Below are 13,638 nucleotides of genomic sequence, written 5' to 3' on the forward strand. Positions count from 1 at the left end.
ATAAATATAGGATTTGTGGTAAAAAGATCATTTTTATAGCATTTATTCGACCTATTAAAGACATCGGGAGCGTTTTCCAGAATTTGATTAGATTATTTAGTTTCTTAAGTAAGGGACTATAATTGGCATTAAACATAGCGTGATAGTTTCTAGTAATTTCAATTCCCAAATATTTGAATTTTTCTGTGGCTATTTTAAAGGGGAATTTCAAGAGATGTGTTGAGTCTTTCGGTTTTATCGACATAATTTCACTTTTGTTCCAGTTTATTCTGTATCCTGAGAAAGATCCAAAGTCCTCAATTAGATTTAATATGTTTGGTATACTGATTTGGGGTTTTGTGATATACAGTAGTACATTGTCTGCATATAAAGATATTATGTTATTTGAATATTTTGTATTATAACTGTAAATATCCGGGTGTGTTCTGATTTTTTCAGCTAAAGATTCAATTACCAGAGCAAATAACAGCGGTGATAATGAACATCCTTGTCTATTGCCCCTTGATAATTGGAATTTCGTAGATAGTATATTATTAGTTAATATTCTAGCCGTGGGTTTGTTATATAATAATTTTATCCATGCGATGAAGTTCTCTCCCATTTGAAATTTTTGCAATACTTTAATCATAGAATCCCATTCTACTTGATCAAACGCTTTTTCTGCGTCCAATGAAATGATAGATAACTTGTTCTTGAGGTTTGTGTGAATGCATTATGTTAAGCAGACGTCTCAGGTTATTAAATTAATGTCTCTCAGGTATAAATCCCGTTTGATCCTTGTATATTAATTTACTAACATATTTACTTAGTCTTCTAGCTAGTATTTTCGCTAATATTTTTTGATCCATATTTAACAAAGCAATATCTCTATATGAGCCTGGTTCTTCTATATCTTTATCTTTTTTAAGTATTAATCTGATCGTTGATTCTGCTAGTTTTTCAGGTAAGATTTGTTCTTTAAAAGCGTATGTATACATTTTCTGTAAACGTGGTGTAACTATGTCGTAAAAACATTTATAAAATTCATTACTGAATCCGTCTGGTCCTGGTGTTTTTCCATTCTTAAGTGTATTTATTGTGTCTTCTATTTCCTTAGATGTAATTTGTGCTCCCAGTTCCTCTTGTTCCTTCAGTTCTAGTTTTGGAAGGTTACAATTGTCCAGAAATTCTGAAACTTTATTATTGTCCATTAACGTTTTGGATGTGTATAAATTCTGGTAAAATTGAGCAAATCTCTTATTGATATCATTAGGTAGTGTTAATAATTCCCCTCTATCTGATTTAATCTTTAAAATTGCACGATCTTTTTCCAGTTTTTTCAGTTGGCGTGCCAAAGGTTTATGGGGTTTATCCCCAAATTCGAAATGTTCTTGTTTTGTAATTTGGAATAGTCGTATAACTTTCTCTGACAATAATTTATTTAGCTTAAATTTCAGTATTAAAATTTTATTATGTTTATCCATAGTTGGATCTTTAGCATTATCTATATCTAGTTGTCTGATTTGTTCTTCTAATTGTCTTTGTTCATTCTTATTGTTTTTGTTTTGAAAAGCTTGATACGAGATAATGACTCCTCTAATAAATGCTTTGAAGGATTCCCATAATAAAGTGGGCGATATATCTGGTGTATCGTTTGTCTCAAAAAATAGGTCCATCTGTTTTTTTAGATATATAATCCCTTGTGGGTCTTGTAGAATTTGCGAGTTAAACCTCCAGAACGATTTGTTCGTAGACATTCCTTCTAATTTTAAAACGAAAGTTAGCGGGGAGTGATCTGAAATCGTATTGGTGTGATATTTAGGGTTCATAGTATAAGGGATTAGTTTTGTATCCACTAGGAAATAATATAGATGTGAATATGTTTTGTGTACCATTGAATAAAACGAGTATTCCCTTCCAGTCGGATTCGCGATCCTCCAAACGTCTGCTATATTTGTATTTTTTATATATGTATTTAAGAGTTCACTAGTTTTAGATTTCATATTACCTCTTTGTTTTTTCATCGATTTATCTAAATACGGGTCTAAAACACAGTTGAATCCTCCAATTATAACATTTTGGTAGTTAAATTCTGCGATTGTATTCAGGATTTTATTGAAAAATTGAGGATTATCAAAATTGGGCGCATATATATTTACCAAAGTGATTGGCGTAGCATGGATCTCTCCTGTAACTATAAGATATCTCCCTTCCTTATCTGATATAATGTTTTTTGATTTAAATGGTATTCCTTTGCGAATAATAATTGCGGTGCCTCTGGATTTCGAAGTATGTGAGGAGTGAAATGTTTGGCCTATCCAATTCGCCCTCAATCTCATCTGATCTTGATGTTTAAGATGCGTTTCTTGTAGAAAAGTAATGTCCGTGTTGTATGATTTCAACTGAGCTAGTATCTTGCCCCTTTTAATTGGTTCATTAATACCCCTTATATTCCAGCTACACAGTGTGATTCCTCCCATTTTCTTTTGTTTATCATCTTGCATGTTTGCTGTTTTTAATACCCTTATTTATTACGGTGCATCCATACCTCAGGACTCTGGATATTTGGGGGGTGTTTATATACTGTCTTCCTTGGTAGATCCCTTTTGCGATTGTCCTTGAAAAAAAAACACATAGTTGTGACATATTGTGATTTAAAAAAAATTGAACAAGTAAAATTACAGCGTCTGGAGTATTCGACACTGTAGTGAGTGTCCCACCCAACTGTGGGATTCGACATCTATTCGACTTCCGATGTTGATGTTGTACAATTAGCTCCGCTCCCTTTATTACTCTAAACCTGAGGGCCGCACCATTTCAAAATCAGTTGTATTTCACCCAATTACACTATATATATATATATATATTTCATTCTGACTTATCAGATCGTGTGTTCAGCTACTGTGAAATTTATATATCTAACACTTTTATCTACTAATTATTTATAATTAGGTATACCTTTGATAATAGTAAGCTGTTGGCTGAGGGTCAACCAGAATCAGGGAAAACCAGAATGAGGGAAAAGGGTTAACCAGAATCAGGCTCCTGGAATTATGCCAGGTGCCTGAGTCTCCTCCCTTCCCCACACAAACTACATAGCACTTAAACTTTCAGTATTATCTACGTAAGTTCTAAAATTTGTTATTTATTATTTCTTTATCCATGCTTAACTGTCTCGCTCTATATACAAGATAGTCAGTCTTTTTAACGCATTATTACATTTTGCCCATTATATAGTTCAAGTTAGTTTCCATTTCTATACTAGTATTGTTAATTATTGTTAATTCTCTATATTTTGTAAAGCTATTTTAAGATCTTAAACCGCCATTTGTCCTTGTGATGTTTTCCACATTCGGCTCTCCTGTTCGTCTCTGTGTTGTTTATCAGTCTTTCCTTCATTTTTGACAAAGAATGTCCTTGAGTTGAATTCCAAAGTGTCCGAAGGAGATAAGGTGTCTAGACCAGCGCACGTGGAAATGCACTTCCATTTTAAACTTTTAGAAAATAGTGTTTCTTCCCTTATCTTCGGATGTTCTCTGTGAAGTAATAAAAGGAAATAATTTGTCCATACCGTCCCGCTGCCTTGATTAATCTTCTGTTTCTGCCACAATCTCTTGGACATATTTATAAGATGCGTCCGAATTAGTGAAAGTTTTCTCTTTTCCCTTGAAAGTAATGGGCATCCTGGCCGGATAGAAAACGCCACATCTGACATCTTGAACTCCATGGAGAATCTGTCTTGTCTGTGAGAAGTTTCTTCTCTTTTGCACGATCTCATAGGGATAATCCCGGAGGAGTTTGATAGAGTCGTTTCCAAACGTCATCTTCACTCCGTATTTGATTTTTTTCATCAGCTCTTCAAGTGCTGAAATGTCCCAAAGTTTGACTATGATCTGTCGTGGGTGGGCTGGATCTGCTTGTGATCTTGGCTTAAATCTGGGTATTCGATGTGCCACTTCAATTTCTGGTTCCACAGGTAAATTGAGTACATGTTTGATTAAGTTGGCAGTGAACTCACGGGTGTTGTTCCCCTCTGCTCCCTCTGTTACTCCTAGTATTCGTAAATTTTGGTGTCTTGAGCGAGCTTCGAGATCAAGACATTTATCCGAGACTTTCGCCAGTTGACTCTTGAGGCTGTCTAGTTCTAGTTTCATTCCCTGCATATCTTCAGCCATTTGTTGAACAACTGTTTCCATGTCTTTCATTGCAGTTACATGTGAAGAAACAGTTACATGCACAGCCTCAAACTTCCTCGTAGACTATTCTTCCCCTCTATTAATTCTCCCCGTTAGCTCTTCTTGCACATCCTCAATTCGTTTTTGTACAATGCCAATGCACTCAATAACTTTTTGATTACCAGCATTGATGTTCGACATATTTTCCATCAATTTAACATTAATAGTTTCCATCATTTTTGAGTTTCCAGCCTCAATATCCTTTCTCAGTTCTCTTACCGAGTTCTTTATCTCCTCCATTTCATTTTTCTCCTTAGTAGCCATCTGTCTTGGATCTTGTAGCCATTCCAAAATCCACTTCAGAGGTCTGTTCTTCAGGTTTCTGGGTTTTCAGCAGTTGTTTTGAGATTGTTCTCTGAGCTGGAGACGTTTTTTTCATTTAAAAGCCTTTATCCTCCGTTTAAATCACAGCGCTTACTGATGACATCATCAACGTGACGTCCCGGGGCTCCGATAAGTTTTTAAAATCGGCCCCGACCTCAAGACCCGATTTTAACGCGAAAAATCGCGAATTTTCAGCAGCGGAGCTAAAAGCTGCGACTGCTAGTCCAGCATGGCGCCACCGGAAGAGCCCCCAAAGTATAGCGCTTTCGACTGGGACCTCCTTGCACTCTACCTAGCGATCCACCATTTTCGTTATTTCCTGGAGGGGCGCACTTTCACCGCATTCACAGACCACAAGCTACTCACGTTCGCCTTGACCAAGGTATCTGACCCCTGGTCTGCCAGACAGCAACGGCACCTCGCCTACATTTCCGAATTCACGTCCAATATTCGGCATGTGGCAGTGAAGCTAAATGTTGTGGCTGACGCATTGTCCCATTAAGCACTGCCCGATGTTTCAGCTAAGTCTAGGCGTAGATTATGAGGAGCTGGCCGCTGCCCAACAGGCAGATGCCGGTATGGAGGTTTACCGCAATGCTGAATCAGGTCTCAAACTGGCTAAGGTGCCTTGCGGTGCCGCCGGCGTGCGAGTCCTTTGCGATATCTCCACGGGCAAAGCCCCTCCCATTGTCCAGGTTGCTTGGCGGCGTCGGATTTTCGACACTATCCACAGCTTAGTGCACCCGTCCATTCGTGCCACCTCTGCCTTGATCGCGGCGAAGTTCATCTGGCATGGGTTAAGGAAGCAGGTCGCAGCGTGGGCCCGTTCCTGCGTCCCATGCCAGACTTCCAAGGTACAGAGACATGTGCGCCTGCTGGTACAGGATTTCGCCGTCCCGGCGGCAGGTTCCTGCACATCCATGTCGACCTGGTGGGTCCCTTTCCGTGTTTGCGCGGGGCTACTCACCTACTGACCATCGTGGACAGGTTTACCAGGTGGGCGGAGGCGATACCGTTAACGGATACCTCCGCTGAGGCATGCGTGAGGGCCATTGTCTCAAATTGGATCGCTCGTTTTGGGGTTCCCTCCGATATCACTAGCGACTGTGGGACCCAGTTCACGTCCTCCCTGTGGAGTGGTATGGCGCAGCTGTATGGTGCAAAGCTGCATCAGACCATCGCGTATCACCCAGAGTCCAACAATTTGGTTCAGCGTTTCCACAGGCACCTCAAGTCGGCGTTGAAAGCTCGACTCACCGGCCCAGATTGGGTCGACGAGTTTCCTTGGGTCCTCCTAGGCATCAGAACCACTCCTAAGGAGGACCTCAAAGCCTCCTCGGCCGAGATGGTTTACGGCTCGGTTTTGCGAGTTCCTGGGGATTTCCTGCCTGTCCCCCGGGATCAACAGGTCCCGGCTTCGGCGGTGTTAGCTGGCCTTCGCGAGCGGGCGCGCGCTTTGGTCCCGGTTCCCACTTCCCGGCATAGTTCGTCTGTGGTACATGTGCCTACTATGTTACGGGATTGTGCTTATGGTTTTCTCCGTAGAGATGCTCACCACTCGCCGTTACAGTGGGTGTACGAGGGTCCGTAAAGGGTGCTGAGTACTGGTGCCTCGACGTTTACGTTGGACATGGGTGGCAAGGAGGAGTTCGTCTCCGTGAGCCACCTTAAGCCAACACACGTCGACGAGGATAGCCCAGTGACAGTGGCTATTCCGCGGCGTAGAGGACGTCCACCAGCAGTTTTACCACCCTCTGCACCTGTTACCCCCGATCATGTTTCTCCGGTCCCCTTTGTTACGCCCGTCCCTCGTTCGCGTTCTCCGCATCCCTCCGGTTTTGTTTTGCCAGCCCCTACTGTTACGCTCACCCCACGACCTCGGACTACGCGTTCCGGTTGAACCGTCCGATTACCCGTGCGTTTCCGTACCGCGGATTCTGGGGGGGCCATGTAGCGGCGCCTACTGGCGCACGCAGTTATCGAACCCGCCGTTTGGAAGCCGCGGTCATGTGACTCGGGAGGGGCTGTTTGTTTTCGCGCAGTTTTGCTTTCGCGCGCCAGTTCAACGCTGACCACCGATGTGGCCAGACGTGTCTGGAGAACCTGTGTACTAAAAACCGAACTTTCGAATAAAGATTTGTTTAAAACTTCAGTTGTTGTTCTTGAGACCGCCAAACTATGTTACTTTTCTACCAGTCTTCGTGCATCAAAATGAATATGATGGAAGTAGAAGAGATTGAAGAAATTAAGGAAGGGTAAATAGAAAGCTGAAAGCATAAATAGCAAAAACAAAGTAACGAGTTTTCATTCTGACTTAGCAAACAAATGTAACCCAACGTAATAAGCAACACGTAAGAAATCAAACAAGATCAGCATTTGTTGCCTGTCCCTAGATGCCCTCAAGATGGTGATGGCGAGTCCACTTGAACAATTGTAGTGCGTACGATGAAGATATTTTCTTCCTCCTTCCGTGGTTTGTTATTGCTAAGTCACTCTTTAGTTAAAACATATGTAGTCCTAGGTTCTGGAGATTCGACCAGGTGACGTTTAAGCAAATGGACCAAAGAGGTGGCAGCATTTAGTGTTGTCAAGTGGATGTTTGCAGAGACACAATAAACTGCAGAAGCTAGAATCTTGATCAAAACAATCTTGTGGACTGTCCTGATTCTTGTTATGGCTTGCAAAATATTTAAGTTTAGGCAAGGAAGATTTTTCAGCATCTGCAGTTCCTTCTTAAACATTAATTTTAGGCAAGGATTGGTTTTCGATTAGCTTTTTATTCTGTACCTTGATTCTGTTATCTATATTGCACATCCCAAAATGTCATTCGGCAGATGGCAGGGAACAGTCTTCTTGAACCTAAGGTAGACACAAAATGCTGGCGTCTGAAAAAGGATTTTGACCCAAAACATCACCCATTCCTTCTCTCCAGAGATGCTGCCTATACTGCTGAGTTACTCCAGCATTTTGTGTCTACCTTCGATTTAAACCAGCACCTGGAATTCTTTCCTACACAGTCTTGTTGAACCTCTTGGGACCTCGCGAAAGTGCTCCTGTACGTCACAAGTAAAACGGGGGTACTAATTGTAATTAAATAATAATAGTATCATCGTGTAGCAAATAAATTCTAAGCTGCTTCACGACGTTATCAGACAAAAATAACACAGACAAGTCACTTTCGGGCACGTGGCTAAAAGCTCGGTGGACGAGGAACATCTTAAAACGGGGAGGAGGTAAAAAAGTGAGGTCATCCAGGGAAAGAAGTTTGAGGCATCGACAGCTTGGAGGATCAATTAGATAGATTTAAGGCTGAGCAAGATCCCAGAATGAGACGGTAAAGAAGGTGTCGGGAGGAACTGCAGATGCTCTGGAACTCTCTGCCACAGAAGGTAGTTGAGGCCAGTTCATTGGCTATATTTAAGAGGGAGTTAGATGTGGCCCTTGTGGCTAAAGGGATCAGGGGGTATGGAGAGAAGGCAGGTACGGGATACTGAGTTGGATGATCAGCCATGATCATATTGAATGACGGTGCAGGCTCGAAGGGCCGAATGGCCTACTCCTGCACCTATTTTCTATGTTTCTATGCTGGTTATACAACGAAAATAGACACAACGTTGGAGTAATTCAGTGGGACAGGCAGCAGTTTTGGAGAGAAGGAATGGCACAGAGTCTCTTGTCCAGAGTAGGGGAATTGAGGACCAGAGGACATAGGTCAAGGTGAAGGGGAAAAGATTTAATGGGAATCTGAGGGGTAACTTTTTCACACAAAGGGTGGTGGGTGTATGGAACAAACTGCCAGAGGAGGTAGTTGAGGCCAGGACTATCACTATCCCATCGTTCAAGAAACAGTTAGACAGATACATGGGCAGGACAGGTTTGAGGGATATGGACCAAACGCAGGCAGGTAGGACTAGTTGGGACATGTTGGCCGGTGTGGGCGAGTTGGGCCGAAGGGCCTGTTTCCACACTGGATCACTCTGTGACTATGGGTAACGTTTTGGGTCAAGACCCTTTTTCACACTAGTTGGGACCATGGTGGAATATGAAGTTTTGAGAATTTTTAAATCGAGGTTTACTTTCGAACTAAAACAAGCCACCAAGCTGTGGGGTGAGAGATGGAAAGCTGTAGATAAGTCTGTGAGTGAGTGAGTTTGCAGCTTACAGTGTGTGAGGTGGAGACACTCCGCCACTAGGTGAGCGCTGCCATCCTGAGGTCCGGCAGCAACTAGCAGGGCGCAGGCGCAGAGGCCGGGGCTCTGGCTGGAGGAACGACGTCACGTAGTGTGGCTTGGCCCCGCCCGCAGCTCTGCTGATTGGCGGAGGGCCGCTGTCTGTCAACGCTGTCGCCTCGTCCCGTCCCGCCCCGCCGAACGCGGTTGTGCGGCTGCGCGACAAAAGGAATCCGGGAAGGGCCGGACCGGACTGGGACGAGACGAGTAAAGGCGCAGCAAGTGTGAGGCGCGGAGGCCGGGGAAGCGGTGAGTCAGTTTGTGTTGCTTGTCACCGGCGGTGGTTGAACGGGAGTCATTTTGTTTCTTGAAGTGAGTGGATGGCGGGGGGGCGGAACCGAGCGTAGCGGGCCGCAGTCTCCACTCTACTACCGTGGACCAACGCAGTTACACAGTAACGGAGGAGGGGCGTGACTCCTCGTATTGGCATCAGTACCAGCGCTGGCGGTGCCGGGGTGAGTGAGTTTGCCTCATCTCTAAAGCGAGTGTCGAGAGCTACAAGGAGCACAGGTCCTTCCCCCCCAGGTTATGAACATGCAACCTGTGAGCGGGAGCGGGGGTTTGGTTAACGGATGGGGATGAGTTTGCCATTTGCTGCGGGGGAGGCAGCCAAGAAACTTGGTTCGCGGCAGCAGGTCAGACTTGAGAGTTATCCGGTTACGGAACGGCGCAGAACCCTGTTGTAACCTGGGCACGACCAGCGTTTGTGTTTGTTTACAATTACACCGAATTGCAGTATCTAAGACGAGAAATACATCAACCAACTCTCCAAATAAAAGTTAGTTTAGAAGTCGTATTGTGGCACGTAACTTCAGTTGTAACTTCAGTGATGACTATTGATAATTAAAATTATTTTCAAAAATCTAATTTTGTTAATGCGGTTTTCTATTTTTATGAAGTTCAATGTATAGATTGAAAATTTGATTGGGTGAAGGTTATAATTACTGCATAGTTATTAGCATCCATCAGTGTTTAAAAAATCGATTATCTCTTAAAAGAGACACAAGAGAAACTGAAATTTTAGGATTTCTTTTTATCCAGTTTAAAGACATGTTATAATAAGTTGCAGTATTTGATGTTTGGTATTTGTGATGTTTTTTTAAAATTTCTAATGTTATAGTTGCCCTCCATAGTAATGCATTAATGTAAATACATTAATGTATGTTCTAACCATATGTCTGTGATTCATAGAATTTTTCTAAACTGTAATATTTTTATCATGATTTATTTATCCTATTTTAAGTCAAAAATTAATTTATCGTAAATTGGTGCCCATCAACAGCATGGGGGTAAATGTGGGTAATTTGCAGAAATGTAATTCTTGCTACAGTCGTGTGTGTTAATTGCATAGATTAGAAAGACATTCTGAAAATAATAGTGTCACGCATGGTGCGATAACTTTGATGTAGCACTTCGGGATGAATACACATGTTTTGTTATTTTTCATTACATATACTGTTGTTTATTTTTATGACCTACAATAACCCAAGTGGAGACCTACTGGCCCAAGTGGTTTGTGCTGGCTATGACGAGAATGTTTCCATCGGTCTCATTTCCTCCCACATTTCCCTGAGCCCTTGCAACTTATTCTCCCCTTTTTATACTGTTTTGCTGTAATTTATACAAGGGATAATTTACAGCTAGCAGTATAGCTTTGGACTCTGTTTCTATAATACAATTTGAAAACCTTTGCTTTGTATTATGTTCTTGGAGTAATACCATTTTTCACTGCCTATGTTTTGGAGGGGATTATGTTAGTTATGCAGTTGGTAGAGTTTCAGCCTCACAGAGCCAGATTCTTGGGTTTGATCTTGATCTCGGTTGCTGTCCATGTGAAGTTTTCATATTCTCCTAGTGACCACGTGGGTTTCCCCTGGGGGTTCTGGTTTCCCTTGGGGGCTCTGGCTTCCTCCCATCCCAAAGACATGTGGTTTGCAGGTTTATTAGTCTCTGTAAATTGTCCCCAGTGTGTAGCAAGTGATTGAGAAAACATTGAACCAGTGTGAATGAGTGGTTGTTGGTGTGGTGCGGAAGGGGTGACTTTGATGCTGTATTTCTAAACTATACTACACGAAATTGTTTCTGACAATTGCACAAAAACGTTTGGAAACACTTGGTTTCCTTGTGTGTACACAAAATTGCTGGAGAAACTCAGCGGGTGCAGCAGCATCTATGGAGTGAAGGAAATAGGCGACGTTTCGGGCCGAAACCCTTCTTCCCCAGTCTGAAGAAGGGTTTCGGCCCGAAACGTCGCCTATTTCCTTCGCTCCATAGATGCTGCTGCACCTGCTGTGTTTCTCCAGCAATTTTGTGTACCTTCGATCTTCCAGCATCTGCAGTTCCTTCTTGAACACTGGTTTCCTTGTGTCATGTAATGAGAATTTTTGAATTTGGTTAGTTTTGGTAGAATAACTTTCTGTAGGTTGCAACTAGTATCAATATTCGTATCTTAACTCGTTACTTCAGGGCTATTTCTAGTGACAATATTGGCAATCTTTGTATAAATAGAAATGTCAGAATTTGATGCATTAAATCCTAACCTGGGACTACTGCATGCATTCTCTTGTGTACCTGGACCTCTGCATTCTGCATCAAGGCACTGCCTATGCAGGTACTTTCCCTTACAAGCACAGAAGATGCAATGCCTGTCCTTGTACTTCCTCCCTTGACTCCATCCAGGGACTGCAGCATTCCTTTTTGGTTAACAAAGGTTTGCTTGTACCTGGTCTAACCTCATCAACTACGTATGGTAATTCCGATGTGGGCTCCTGCACATTGAGACCAAACGTAGACTCGGTGACCATTTCGCCCAACACAAGCTGCATCTGCCTAGACCTTTTCAACTCTTCCTATTCCCACACTGACCTTTCTGTCCTGGGCCTTCTCCAGTGCCAGAGTGAGGCCACATGCAAATTGGAGGAGCAATATGTCATATTTCACTTGGAGCCGACAACCCACTGGTATGAACATTATTTTAAATATCTTCTAACTTCTCTAATTTTAAATAACTTCTACTTACTCCCCTCGCCTTGTTTCCCCCCTCCCCACCACCCCCTTCCTCCGCCCCCGTCATTTTACCAGTTCCACTCTGTTTTCGTCGAGATCATGGCTGTGTAGTGTGGTTTCTGCTATAACCTGATACAAGAACGTTGTTGGCTTTTAAAGGATTCCTTAAGGCAACTTATCTGAGTATGACTTGAACTTGGGACTTTTGTCATCTTTTAATACAGTGCAGTCAATGTAATCATTGAACTATCACGAGCTACACCCTTTACATGAAGTGAGTATAATGAGTCATTAATTGAAAAGTTCTCTAACTTTTGAATATTCAAAATTGCATAAACACGTTTAAACTTAACTTTATATCTTACATTCTGCAGGCTCAGGCTATTTAACCCAATCCTTCCTATCTAATCCTCTAAGCACAATATTCCATTATTCTCCATGTTTATCTAGCTTCTTCTTAACGTTCTTCTTTATTACCTATTCCCTGTGGTAGCAAGTTCTACTTATCGGTGCTCACGGGGTAAAATTATTGCTCCTATGTTCCCTATTTGAGTTTGTTTTTCTCTCTCTGTTAATGATCTCTGGTTCTGCTCTTTTCCACAAGCAGAACATTTGTGCATCATCTACATTTTCTGTAGTTTAGTTTGGAGATACAGCGTGGAAACAGGCCCATTCGGCCCACCTGCACATTATCAGTAGGGACAATTTTTTTACATTTACCAAGCCAATTAACCTATATACCTGTACGTCTTTGGAGTTCTACCTTTATTGACAGATACAATCCCCTTGCCCCCACCATCCCCATATACTTTATTACTTGTTACAAGTTGAGAACTATTTACTATTCACCTTTCTCATACTCTTGCCACCTCGAGTATCTTGGCTCTCCATTCAGATTTTGCTTTTGCTTTGCTTTTTTTTTGCATTTTCCTCAATCTCACTAGGTTGCTAATGATATTGACACGATGGAATGTACTATTGTCTGGTGACATTGTTTTGATGGATTTTATTTATCAATGCAAAATTTAATTTAAGAGACTATTGTTGGTTCACTTTATAATTCTTTCCGTGGTTTTGATGGGGCTGGCCTTGCTTTTTTGGTACTGTCCTTTTAGGTTTTTTTCATCTTCTAACATGGTGATAGTAAATGTATACAATCTTGGTACTGCAATGTCTTGTGCATCTGAAAAAATGCTAAATTAAGATTTGATATTGTGATTGCAGCTGTACAGTCATTATTGAAATTGTCTTAGAGTATCTCATCTTAATGCATAAATGTTTCAACATGCTTACCTTTGCACTTGAACCTCATAGGGAGCATGTTACAAAAATAAATGCTGTACAACAGTAAAACATATTCTTCAGGATCTTTCATTTTTGAGTCCTTAATGAAGGAAGCTATCTATTGTTAGAGCAGCTCTAACAATAGATAGCAAAGATAAGTGTTGGAGAAACTCAGAGTCAAACAGCTTTTGTGGGGAGAATGGACAGATGATATCTTGGGTCGGTGTCGTTCTGCCTTGTGGAATAGTGGGAAAAGTTGCAAACGAGAATTGGGGTGAGGCAAAGTCTGCCAATGGAGGGGGTGATCGGCAGATGGTGATACAGTGTGGAAACAGGGCCTTCGGCCCAACTTGCCCACACAGGCCAACATGTCCCAGTTACACTAGTCCCACCTAGTCCGTGTTTGGTCCATACCTGTCCTATCCATGTACTCGTCTAACTGTTTCTTAAATGCTGGGATAGTCCCTGCCTCAACTACCTCTGGTAGCTTGTTCCATACACTCACCATCCTTGGTGTAAAATGGTTATGCCTCAGATTCCTCTTAAATCTTTTCCCCTTCACCTTAAACCTGTGTCCTCTG

General features: G+C 42.1%; 1 protein-coding gene across 2 annotated transcripts in view; it reads left to right on the forward strand.

The window, feature by feature from the left end:
- Window positions 1-7,915: 7,915 nt before the first annotated feature.
- The window catches only part of tesk2 (testis associated actin remodelling kinase 2), a 66,031-nt gene continuing 60,308 nt past the window's right edge, over window positions 7,916-13,638 (forward strand). Inside the window, exon 1 of one of the 2 annotated variants that reach the window (XM_055641671.1) lies at window positions 7,916-9,016. The gene's annotated coding sequence lies outside the window, so the exon portion shown is untranslated. Of the gene's footprint in view, window positions 9,017-9,064; window positions 9,223-13,638 lie in introns of those variants that run through there. The other variant, XM_055641672.1, reaches the window with a different exon arrangement.

The sequence above is a fragment of the Leucoraja erinacea genome, chromosome 10, assembly GCF_028641065.1.
Source record: "Leucoraja erinacea ecotype New England chromosome 10, Leri_hhj_1, whole genome shotgun sequence".
Taxonomy (NCBI): domain Eukaryota; kingdom Metazoa; phylum Chordata; class Chondrichthyes; order Rajiformes; family Rajidae; genus Leucoraja; species Leucoraja erinaceus.